The 12,699-nt window shown below is 54.1% G+C and overlaps 1 protein-coding gene across 3 annotated transcripts in view; it reads right to left on the bottom strand.

Annotated features, from left to right (window-relative positions):
• The window catches only part of ATXN10 (ataxin 10), a 57,664-nt gene that overhangs the window by 12,773 nt on the left and 32,192 nt on the right, over positions 1-12,699 (bottom strand). The window lies entirely within an intron of this gene.

Raw genomic sequence — 12,699 nt, 5'->3', positions numbered from 1 at the left:
GCTTCATGCCAACACCGGCAAAAGGGCCCCCCCCCCCCCTCCCTGCAATCTCTCGGGGTGGTACATTGGCCTTCTCTTCCACGCTGGCCAGACGTCGTTGGAAGATGTGCGTAGCTCTAAACTAAACCATTAAACTAGTTTTTATCTTACCAGGTAAGGCCCACTGAGCTGTACAGATATTTCTCAGAAGCGACCTGGCCACAAATGATCACTCAACGAAGTTGCTTATCACGTGGAAATGTATAGCAGCCAAATACTCGAAACGCGTGATGGCGATTCTAAACGTGGATGGAAAAACCGGAGGACCCGGAGAAAAATCCACGGGACCACGGGGAAAACTTGCAAACTCCAAAATATACAAGCGTCAGGGTCGGGATCGAACCCACGACTTCCCGGGCGGGGATGGGGGCGGGGCCGGGGGCGGGGGGAGCGGGCGGGGGAGGGGTTGTGGGGGCGGGGGGCGCTCTGCTGTCCAGAGGTTTGTCTGATTGACAGCTTAGCCAAGCAGAACCTGGCGGCTGACCTGTCAAAGTCTCAAGCCCACAGGAGGCGACAGGGCAGCAGGTGCGTTCATGGACCCATCTGTGCCGACCCCGGGTGTCATCTCCAGAATCAGAATATTTATTTATACTGGAGGAGGAATCCGATGAGCTACGAAGCTTTTTTTCACAGGTGGCCACTCAGGGGCACGGGGTTAGAACGTTACAACAAACAGTATAAAAAAAACACGATCAAAGTGCAAAGTACGTGAAAGGTAAACAAATCACCCAAACACATACAAATACAATTAAACCATCCCCATCCTACCAAGCAAACCCCAGAGGTATGAACTTCTTTTTCAAAAGTGACCTGGCCACATATGATGGCTCAACAACAAAGTAGTTTATCATTTGGACATTCAGAGCAGCAGAATAATATAAACATTGTGCAGATAATTGGTTTTTTACCCTTCTATCTGGCAACAAAACTGACACCTTTTTTACAAGGAGTCATGTCTTTTGGCGTCATCTGGTCCAACCCATGTGAGACTAGGCTCTAAGGAAAGCTGTCTCGGGTGTGGACCAATCAACTTCAAGGACAGTGCATATATTATCAGAGTTATGTTTTTTGTTTGCATTATGACTGCAGGTATTGTGGTCTATGCAAACATGACTCCTTGTAAAAAAAGGTGCCAGTTTTGTTGCCAGATAGAAGGGTAAAAAACTAATTATCATATTTTTTACTGGCAAATGAGGTTCCAATGATTGTGCAGGTAGTCCGTGGTTCCCTCCCGCAAAGCGATTCGTTCGTAACAAGACAAATCGGCAAAACATTTCCCCAATGCCTCCTGCACGGTCTCAAGGCTCTCCCCGGAGGTCCTTCTGGACGAGCACCGCAGAGTGGCAGCAGGAGCGACGCCGTCAAGTGGAGGGCCCCGAGGTGGGAGAGACGCTGACGCTGACGCCGGAAGGGCAAGGGAAAGTCAAAAATGTATTCCATAAAAAATATATTTGGTTCGCAGAACCGACACACCCAAAAATGGGGGAGGGGGTTAATTTGTAAAAAGAGGCACATCCCATTGATTAACCCGTGTGCTTATTTACACATTTATTTATTTGTTTCGTACGCTCCATTGCGGCTTACAGTCAATCCCAAAATCGCCTGGCTCGGTCCGTGTTTTGAAACGGGTCCAAAGTGTCAAAACAAATTCCTCCGCTGCCCGTGATCCTGCAGTGAGAAAATCCGCCCATCATCCAGCATCTTCCCCCCCCCCACTTCCCCCCCACCCAAGCACCAACAACCCTCCACCTCGCACTGCCTGCTTCACTCCCACAGCTCCCCTCCCCTAACCCCCCCCCCCCCCCCCCCCAGTGCTGCCACTCACCACCCAAAAACTAATCCACTCCCTCGCACACTCCCCCGCCCCGCATCTCCCCCCCCTTCCACGTCCGACCCCCCACTAATGTGGCACGAACGCCCGTGCAGGTTTTCACCAACTTTAGAATGATCACACATGGCCATGGAGCACCACTCGGGCAGGGTGGGGGGGGAGGAGGAGAGTGCCGTGCCGTTAAGAGGGACAAATAAACTCCAGCTAAACTATTTTGTATTTTACCAGGTAAGGCCCACTGAGCTATATTCAGAAGCGACCTGGACACAAATGACAGCTCAACGAAGTGGCTTATCATGTGGGAATTTACAGCAGTCAAATACTCTAAACGCACGTTGATTCTAAATGTGGAGGGAAAAAACCGGAGGACCCAGATAAAAAATCCACGCGACCATGGGGAGACCATGCAAACTCCAAATATACAGCAGGCATCAAGGGGTTGGGATCGGACCCAAGTTCTCCTGCACACCAGGCGAGGTAGTTAACATCTCGCCACCGTAGCGCCGCTACGAGAGAGCGGAGGATACGCCATTAAAATGTGAGCGGCTCGCAACCACTGTGAGCCACGGGTGTCACGAGAGATGCGAGAGATGCGAGAGCAAGATCACCGACATGGGGGGGGGGGGGGGGGGGGGGGGGGCTCAGGTCCCGCACGTTGGAAAGCCCCGGGCCGCGATCAACTGCCAATCTCCCCCCCGGCCACCGCTCCCCCCCTCACACCAACCCCACCCCTCCGCTGCGCTTCTGCATCGCCACTCACAACTCGTTAAGGGATCCGTCCATTAATCCGCTTAATCTGGGAGGCCCCTCCCCACCGATCCTGGGTGGCCGAACACACGGCGATTTTTAACGACAGCGGCGGTAGCGGCAGAAACAACAAAAAATAAAAGAGATGGGAGGGGGGGGCAGCAAGGGGTAGGGGGGGTGTTGTTGGACGTTGGAAAAGGAATTCCTGAATGCGGCGACCTCCGATAAATTCCGCCGCATCAAAAAAAATAACATCGGAGAAATGCACGAGACAGGAATTCTGTGAAAGGGAGGAATTGCAAACGGCGAAAGGTGAACGCGTTTTTTTTTTTTTTAACACTACAACTCGGCCTCGTGGACAAATTATACGCAGGGCTCGGTCAGCCAGCAGTCGGGGAAAGTGGGGAGGCACTCGTGTCAGAAGTTCCGTCGACCTCTAAAGAGGGGGGGGGGGGGGCAAAAGAGGTGCCGCGGTTTATGCTTTTCCACCGCAAAAAGGACTCGATTCGTCACCGACGCCGCGGCGGAGAAATATATAAATTTCGATTTAAAGCTTTCGTGACTGCAGGGATTCATATTCTTGGTTCTTTCGGTAAAGTCACGTAGAAGGGAAATAATACAATAATATAAATACAACTATAAAATTCTCACGACGTTTCGATTGCAACACAAGCAAGGTGATGATGATCAGGTGATGATGATTGTTTGTGTTGCAATCGAAACGTCGTGAGAATTGTATTGTTTTATTTGTATTCTTTTATTATTTCCCTTTCTACGTGACTTTACCGAAAGAACCAAGAAGAAGAAATATAAATATAAAGCACGAGCAATTGCCATCTACCAATGGCGGCTGGCTCGAACGATGCAACGGTGGTCGCTCCCTCCCGCTTACGACTCCGAGCTGCCAGCCGAACGAGCGTTGTTAAGAGAGAGCTGCGGAGAGAGACCGCAGGCGGCAGGCGGGCCCCCCCCTTTGGTTGGCGGAGCAGAACAGAGGTGAGCCTGGCAGGCAGGTAACGCCGCCGACGTAAACAGGTTTCTTTTTTTTTCCTTGCCCTTCCCTCGGCGCGCCGCGCAGGTGCCAAATATAAAAGGGGAGCTTGTTTCGCGAGGGGCGTTCGTGTTTTGCTCGTCGGCGATAACGCACGGCCGCTTTACTCCGCGTTCCCCCCCCCCGCCACCTTCCCCTTCTGGTTTCTGTGATAGACACTAATTGAGGCCAATTATTAGTGGGTGGGAGAGGGAGGAGAAAAAAAAAAATCGCCAACTTTTTTCGCCTGCGGTCAAAGCACGGGGGAGTCGTGCAGCGGAACGACCGTCTGCATTTCTACCGTCGTCACTTTCATCACGATTTCCCCCTTGTTCCAGCTCGTGCTTGAGACAGATGCCGTTAACCCGAGTATTGCTTCGTGTGAAGCGTCCCGAGGTGCGATTGCGTTTAGGCGCCGCGCAAAGTGTGAAACCGTGCTGCATTAAATGTTGGCACCGCGTTAAATCGCTCACCCGCCCATCATACCGGAGATCTGTTGAAAAAGAGCTTCTTCATAAGCTCATCGGATTCCTCCAGTCCAAATAAAGATTCTGGGAGGATTTTCGCGCAAAACACCGAGGAACTGCTAAACACGGAAAGAAAAAAAACACGTGCGAAACACGGGGGCACGCACCCGCCCGCCCGCCCGCCCGCCCGCTCAAGCACACAAAAACCCCCCCCTCCCCTCGCCGTCCGTCCCACTTCAGCGGCTGTATGAGAACTCCTCCGGCGGAGGATACCGGGCGCGGGGGGGGGGGGGTGTGGGGGGGGATCACCATAATTGGTGTTTTGTGAACTTAATTGTGCCCTTCTTGTGGGAGCCACGGTGAAACTCGCCCCCCACTCGGCGGCCGGCTAACGACGGCCGCCCTCCCCTCATTAGCCCAGGCTCGCAAGCGAGCCGCCCGGCCGCGTCACGCACGCGGCCCCTGTTCCGCGGCTCTCCCAGCGGGCGCGCCGGACCGCAGCCAAAACACCATTGTTGGGGCCGCCCCCGGTATTTTGACACAGGCCGATTGAGTGGCCAAGAGGTGGTTATAATAAGACGCTTTTTTTTTTTGGCCGAGATAAAAACCGGACGGCGCGGGAGAATTAAACAGGGAGTTGGGAGGGGGATGAGAGGGTGGGCGATTAGGGATGGCGGGACGGATAGATGGAGAGAGGAGTAGATGGATGGAGAGAGGGACGGAGGGAGGGATAGACGGGAGGGAGGGGATGGAGGGAGGATTGGATGGATTGAGAGAGGTGCAGTGTAGCACACACAATGTGAAAGGGATAGAGGGCGGGCATTGAAAGGAGCTGGAGTAAAGTTGGGAGGTAGCGCACGGTCGCTGGGAACGGCGCAGGGAGGGAATTCCTTCGCTCAAAGTTCTTCATCGAAATTTTGTTACAAAGTCGGTGGCGATAAGAAAAAAAAGCAGGGTTATTTTTTTTCTTCCCCAACCCAAAATGATGATTCTGATGCCAGTTTTTTTTCTCTCGAGTAAACAAAAAAAAGAAGCATCAACGCTTACGGACGGCATCTGTCCGTGACATCCCATGAGCCAGCATCGTTCTGCCAGTGTTGGTAATTACTGCATCAACAACACCTGCATCTAACCGCTGCCAGTTGAGGGGGGGGGGCAGAGACAAAAAAGGGTCCAGGGTCGAACTTGCGCTTTCGTGCCCAGCCATGCCGGCTAATGGTGAGCGGCGGCGGCGGGTGGCGTTGTTAGGCAGAGGCCTCCCTACGGGAGTTAGTGGGTGGGTGGGTCGTGGGTGGTGTAGATGGTGGGGATGGCTGGGGTGGCGAAGCCTGCAGGGGGTAGTGGTGGTGTTGGTGGTGGGGGTGTAGAGGATCATGAGGAGGGGGGGGGATGGGTGATCTGGCCACCCCTGTGAGAACTTCAGCCCATCTGCATTCCTTGCCTGTCACTGTAAAGAGCTTAAACAAATAGGAGAGGAGAGGCCCGCGAAGCTCAATCAAAGCGGGGGACGCAGCGGGGAGCGAAAGCTGCTCTCCTCGGTAACGAGGTCTCATCGGCCAACAACGGAGCGTGCTAATTGTTGCCAATTAGTGAGCGTCCTATTGGTTGCCAATTAGTGGGCGTGTTAACGACCACCAATTAACGAGCATGCCGATTAGCGGCAATTAATCAGGCTTGCCAGCCACTGCCAATTAACGAGCGTCCAGATTACGCCCGATAGGAAGCACGTTAACTTCCACCAAATGAGAACGCTACCAGATAATGGTGATCACGCCAATAAGTAATGTGCGCTTGTTAACTACAAATGGCTTATAATTGGTAAGCATGTGCTAAACAAGTGGTCAGCTGGTAACAGCAACCAAACATCCCGATATAGGATCACAGAACTTGGGCAATTGGTGGCACCAGTTGTGGCTGCCTTCCCGCTTGTCGTATATTAAGTAGCTAAACGTGCTAATCGGAGGGTGTCTGTGGTTTCCCCGCGACTCTTCAACTATTCTCTCTCTCGCACGGCGTGGACGAAAACTCTGCGTGCTACGAATTCTAAATCATTGTCATAATCCTGTTACGACCGATGCGCGCTCGATGCTCACGTTACGTTGAGGCTAATGGAGCGGAGAAACTCAGTGATTCTCGAATATAAGCGGGAGAATGGTTACGCGAGCATGACGGGCGCCGCAGTGGCGAGATGGCAGCTACCTCGCCTGGTATAGAGGAGGTCGTGGGTTCGATCCCGACCCTGACGCCTGCTGTAGATTTGGAGTTTACGTGTCTCTCACTATCATCATCACAGGAGCTAGGAGATGTTAACCACCTCGCGTGGTATAGAGGAGGTCGTAGGTAAGATTCCGACCCCCGACGCCTGCTGTATATTTGGAGTTTGCGTGTCCGTTCTCCCCGTGGTCGCGTGGACCCCCCGGTCAACCCTCCAACATTTAGAATCAACGTCACACGTTTTGAGTAATTGGCTGCAATAATATTCCAAACGACAATAAGCTACTTCCATGATAGCTACTTCCATTGCATTACCATTTGTGATAGCCTGGTCGCTTATTAAAAAAGCCACAAAGGCTCAGTGGGCCTTACCTGGTTAAATAAAAAAAATAAAAAATAAAAAATGTGAGCATGCGAACGGCTACCCATCAAAGAGCGCTCATGCTGCCCTCATCAATCTGCCCGCCTCGTTCTGAACGGGCCCTCGGTTAAGAGCCCCCCCCCCCAGCCCACGTCCGCCGCGTGCGAGGGCCCGGGGGTTAACGAGCGCGTCAATCTCAATCAGTGACGCGCAATTAAGAGACTTCTGTTGCGACGGCCGTGGGAGCTGCCCGGCGCTAATTAACGAGAAAGCGCAAACCCCCGTTTTAGAAAAAATGCCCGTCGCCCGTTACCTCTCGGCGGGTTGCAAAGTTATTTTTTTTCTGAGCTGTAAATTGCTTCCTCTAAATCGATTATTGCTTAAACACAAGCCATGCTCATCAGCAGAACGTGGGCATTCAGAAAGTCTGCTAGGTGGTCAAAATCAAGTTCTACAAATATCGCCTCCCAAACAAGACACTGCGGATTCTAAGACTCAACCCGCCCCATTCCCCTCTAACTTTTACTTCATATAATACAGGGTAATAATTGCAAATGCAACGGAATTGTTTAAAACGCAAACATCCAAAACGCTTCCAAAGCAGGGGGCCCCCTCCAAAAATTAAGCTCCACTCAGAAAACTACAAAGCAAAGCACCTGCAAGCTGTAGTTTAGCACCGATACAGCAGCGGAGTGCGTGTGTGCGGTTTTCTTTTCTTCCTACAGAAACATCTGTTAACCCACAAACCTTCAAATTTGAGGCCCCAAGAAGGAGAGTGGGGGAGGCAGAGAGGGGTGGGTGGGTGAGATGGGGGGGCAAGAAAATGTGAACTCTTTCGTTTTTGCACCTCGGGTTACAAAGCTTGTATCTGGAGTTCTTCAAGGGCACCCTAATCTATATACAAGACAACAGATTTTTCAATAACTCAAAAGAATTGGTACCCCCCTTTTTTTTTTGGAAATGCCCGAGCGGAAAATGAGCGAAGCCTCACCCCGCCACCCGGCACGGGTGAAATCCGCTGGGAATTTAGCGACGATCGTAAACTATTAACGGCGTACGCGATTGGACGCACGCATCGCAAATCACTAATTCAGGCCTTAATAATCCCCCGAGTCGTTACATTGCACACGTATTAATCCTTCAAAATGTAATCAGCTGAAGGGAGAGGATCGCGCGTGTGCTTTAACCGGCGTTGGGAGTAACAGGCAACCACGCGGCTTCAAGAATCCTAAATTGGGGGGGGGTGGAGGGGGGGGGGAGCTGAGCAGACCGTGGCAAAAGTGCAACGCGAGGGGTAGGAATAGGTGCTTATCAGCAGTTTCCTGACAGCTGGACACGGCGATAATCCCGCAATGAGATGGAGAGGGGCACCTCCCACGGTGCCGCTCAAAGCCCTGCGTATCAGCTCGCCGTTGAATAATATTCCGCGAAAACCCAGCGCAAGGAACGTTGGCGGGGCGGGCGGGCACGCGCTGACGCACACCCGGCGCGACTTTGAAACCCGGCAGCCCACACCAATGTGTCACTCTGCGGGCACCAACCAACGACTACTCCAGTTCCACGTTTTCATTCATTGCCCTCCTCCCACCTTTGCCAAGGGACCTAACCCAAAACATCCACCCACCCACCCATACTCACGTACCCACACCACCCTCCAACAAATATTTTGAGGGGGGGGGGGGGAAAAAAAACCCACATTAAATGTCCTCCAATAGTTGGGTAATTCATTGTGGTATTATGATATGCCGGGTACATGAAGGTGTGCCCTCCCACAGGTTTTTAACGGCAATGGATTTACAGCTGTGCGAGCGCTGCCTGCCTGGACTGCCCCGGTGGTGAGCGATCGAGCGAGGAGCTCGGCAACAAAAAATTCAAGGCCTCCCCACGTTTCAGAGAGCGCACGCCGTTGGACGCCGTTGGCCATCGGACGGAACTACCCAAAGTCGAACCTAGGAACGCGGCGCTGGCCGGCAGATTGTGAGGCCGTTGCATCGCGCAACGTCAACATTTTGGAGAAACACAAACCCTTGTCTGAGGACGAGCGACGCTGGGGTGAAGCGGAGGCTGCGGGGCTTAAGGGCTTGTATATTAATACCACTAATGATTCTACAGATTCAATTAAGAAAGCTGTTGAACCACACCCAACGTAAATAATCTCTGCAGGTTGACAGCGATAAATGCTGTATATGAACAACACTGTCGAATCAAAAAGATTCAAAGCGACATCAATTCAACAGATTCACAACACCTTAGCTTCTTGAGATCTGCACCGCTAGATTCTGCCTTGTGCCATCGTGCTCATCAGCCATGGTCAATCCACTGCTGGATGAACGACCCCCACCCCCCTCACCCTCCCCAAGCTACCACCATCTCTCACGATCCTGCATCTGCTCCACACACAAACTGATTTCATCGCTCCATCTCCCCAGCGGACGTCCTCTCGCGGACTCGTTGCATTCCTTCGCTGCCGTTCAACTTTTATCTTTGACCATTGTCCGTCACCCTTGCGAGTGACGTGCCTTGCTCACATCCGCCTAAGACGTGTCCCTAAATCCGCGAGTTCATCCGTCAATTAAATTCTAAGCGTGCATCTCCCCAAGCTTCTACACCTCCGATTAGCACGGTTGGCTACGTACGTTGCGCGAAAGAAGTTCAAACATGCGTACAAACGTGCACTTCTTGCCCCAAGTTGTTTTGTAAACGACCGCGTTTCTGAACTAGCAGGTAGGAGGCAATGCAAGGACCACAAGGGCACAAAAGTAATAATGTTCGCAAACTCAACCGTGATCGGTGACAATTCACCGCATGGTGGATGGGGTACATCGATGATACGTTCCCACTGGGTGACGAGCCAACAACGCCGATAGCCTGGGCTAAAATCCCGGCCCCCAGCCAAAGATAAAAAGGGACGTTCCCACGTGGCGCTGTTGATGACCGCCCAAAGCGGGCGGGCTTGCCGCGCCGCTCGCAACGATAAAATGAAAGCAATTAAATTCAAATGGAGCGATACACGCGGATAGGCACAATCGACGGGCAGCTTTATCGGCTCTCGCGGGGCAGCGCGAGTTTCCTTCCACAGGGGCCGGGCCGATTCCCATCCCTCGGACCCGGCGCGATCAAAGGCTTCAAACGAGCGGCCGCGGGAACTGACGTCGCGGGCAAACACGAGCCGAGAACCCCGGGAAGACTCGCCCAACCACCCCACCAATCACCCACCCACCCACCCGTTCCGCCCAACCGGGGGGAGCGCCTCCACGCATATATAAGTTTACCCAACGTGCTCAACAGCCAAAGCGGATCGCTGAGCGCGCGCGCACACACGAGCGCGCGCTCCTTAAAATTCTGCCATCGACCACATTCAGTCACTCGCTCATTCATTCATTCTCAGTCTTTCAAATGAATGCCCTCGCATGCAGAATGGTTTCATTAAGCCTCGTGCAACTTACAAGGAAGCCTTGTTTTGTTTTTCGGGGAATACGGATGGATCATTTGGGCCACTGCATCCACGACAACGGCCCATTCTTGCGAGGGCGCTCTGGGGGGGTGGCCGGGGGGGGGGGGCGGTGGGGGGGGGCTGGGGGCTTAATGCTCGAGCGCAAACCCGGGGCCCCCGTTGGCTCAACATCCCTCCGGCGGAGACGGCGGCGCGCTTTGGTAAAACCCCGACCGTTACGCGGCAACAACGCGTCGGGGGCGGCGCGCCGGTCGGGGGGGGGCGGTGCGAGCGCGTGACCAGCGAACGGAAAGAATGGACGGCGAGAAATAGGCGGTGGCAAAAGCCACTCTCTCTCTCGATCTTAATTTCGTACGTCGCCCCTCCCCCCAACCGTGAAAAATGTCGCTCGCAAAAAAATCTGCCGACGTTGCGTCGCAGGGTGGCGATGACGGCTGATGCTGCTGCTGATGCTGCTGACGATGACGACGACGACGATGATGATAATCCCGGTGAATCTCATTAAACGGACCGAAAGGCAGGAATGCACCATCATCACGATCATCATCTCCCGATCTCACGCCAAACCAAAATTTGCCAGCTGGCGCCGGAAGCTTTGATAGACATAATGACGTCCCCCCCCCCCCCCCCCCCCCCTTGTCATGAAGGGGAGCTTCAGTAAATGTGAATACGACACTCGGAGGGGTCCTGCATTGAGATGTCTGGCCGGTTTCAGTTTCGCACGCGGGCAGAAAGCAGAATTGTGTCCGGATGAAACGCACGCGTAACGAGCGGACGGAAATCTCCGCAATAGAGACGGCGTTGTCCCGCAGAGGTTCTGGGTGTCACAACATTCACAATCACCAACCCTGCGGCCCAAAAGCACCGGGAGTTGAGGCGCGTGCGCGTCGATGGACGGAGGCGGCGCTCGACGCGCACGCGGCCACGATGCGACGCGCACGCACGCGCGGTCGGTCGTCCATCGCTGAACGCATTGGGAGTGGATGCGTTCCTGCCGAGGTGGGGGTTGCGACAACGGCGTACGAGCAGATGGTAAGATGGCGGGACGAAGAGGTGAGATGAGGGTTACGTGTCATTCCGCACCCAGAATTCCCACACCGCTCAGCCGCCGCAGCTGAAGAAAGTAGTCCGTCGTCGACCGCCGCTCACGAGGCCGTGTCAATACGGTGCGTGCGTCCCACGTTATAACGCTGAGCGTTACGTGTTGAAACGCTGCGTGCGTTCCGCGCTGTAACGGTGCGTGCCTTCCGCCTTGTGCGAAAACTGTTCCCTAATAGAGTAGCCGCGCGTCAAGCGAAGGCTAACTATACACCGACAAGCACGGACACACCGACACACACATGTGCAATGTACAGGGGAACAGAGACAAATATCATTCGCGTAGCCTTCAACAAACTGTTGGGGTAATTGCTATTGACGAGTAGCACCAATGAAGGCACGCACGACGCGTGACGGGCTGGGTGGCCAGGACCACGGCCGACCCGCCTTTGTCTCCCCAGCGCTGACGGTTAACACACCGCACAACTTGCGATACTCATAGCAGGGCTGAGCCAACCTTGGGAAGGCCCAGGAACGGTTCAGGCATTCGCCTCCGTTGTTGGCCGTGGGTGGGAATGGAACTGGGATCGGTTGGGTTCGTCGTGCAGCGGACGCACACGCGCACGTACACGCAGTCGCACGCCAACACACACGTACAGAACACGCGCACACGCGGACATGCACGGGGAAACAATCATCGCACGCGTGCAGTCGTACGCACCAGCGCGCGCGCACGTGTACGCACACACACGCACACGCACAACAGTACAGCACAATGGGTTCGTATTACACGTTGAAGGGACACTTTAAAGAAGGGGTGGGCGGGGAGGAGGGGTGGAGGATTGGGGGGGTTGGGGAGGGTGGTGCGCAGGGGTGGCAGGAAGGCGGGGGAGCGCCGTGGCATTCGGTGCATCTTTGCCGGAGGGGTAGGGGCCGTGCGTGTGTGCGCGTGTGTGCGCGTGTGTGCGCGTGTATGTGCATGAGCACAGATATGGGGAGCAGTAGGGCAGTGGTCAGCATGCTGCGCTACGAACCCGGCTGCCTGAGTTCGATTCCCACTCACGGCCAATACCGGTGACGATTGTCTGAACCGGTACCTGAGCCTCCCCTAAGTCGACTGAGCCTAGAATGATTACCCGGTGCAATGTGTAAACATCGGCCGGGCGTAGTGCTGCCCATCCACCCCCCCCCTTGTGTGCCGTGCCAGCCTTCATAGGCGCTCGCTAACAGCACTTGCCCCTGCAGTTTGTCGAGGCTACATGGGGGATCTGTGTATTTGTGTGCTTGCGGCAGGAATTCTGAACCGGACAGGAGGTTAACGCGACTGCTTTGCTCCCTCTCAACAAAACCCTCCCGGTTTCCCCCGCCATCACATTTTTTTTTAAAGGAAAAAAAGAAAGCCAATCTTTTCCTCTCTGGGACGAACCGCTCCCTCCCGTCCAACAATGCATCAAGTGAAGAGCGCGCCATATATCGGCGGCGGCGGGCTGATAGGTTGGGTTGGTTTTTTTGTTTCGT

The sequence above is a fragment of the Lampetra planeri genome, chromosome 38 (genome assembly GCF_965212315.1).
Source record: "Lampetra planeri chromosome 38, kcLamPlan1.2.h2, whole genome shotgun sequence".
NCBI lineage: Eukaryota > Metazoa > Chordata > Hyperoartia > Petromyzontiformes > Petromyzontidae > Lampetra > Lampetra planeri.
This window is presented reverse-complemented; position numbering and strand designations above follow the sequence as displayed.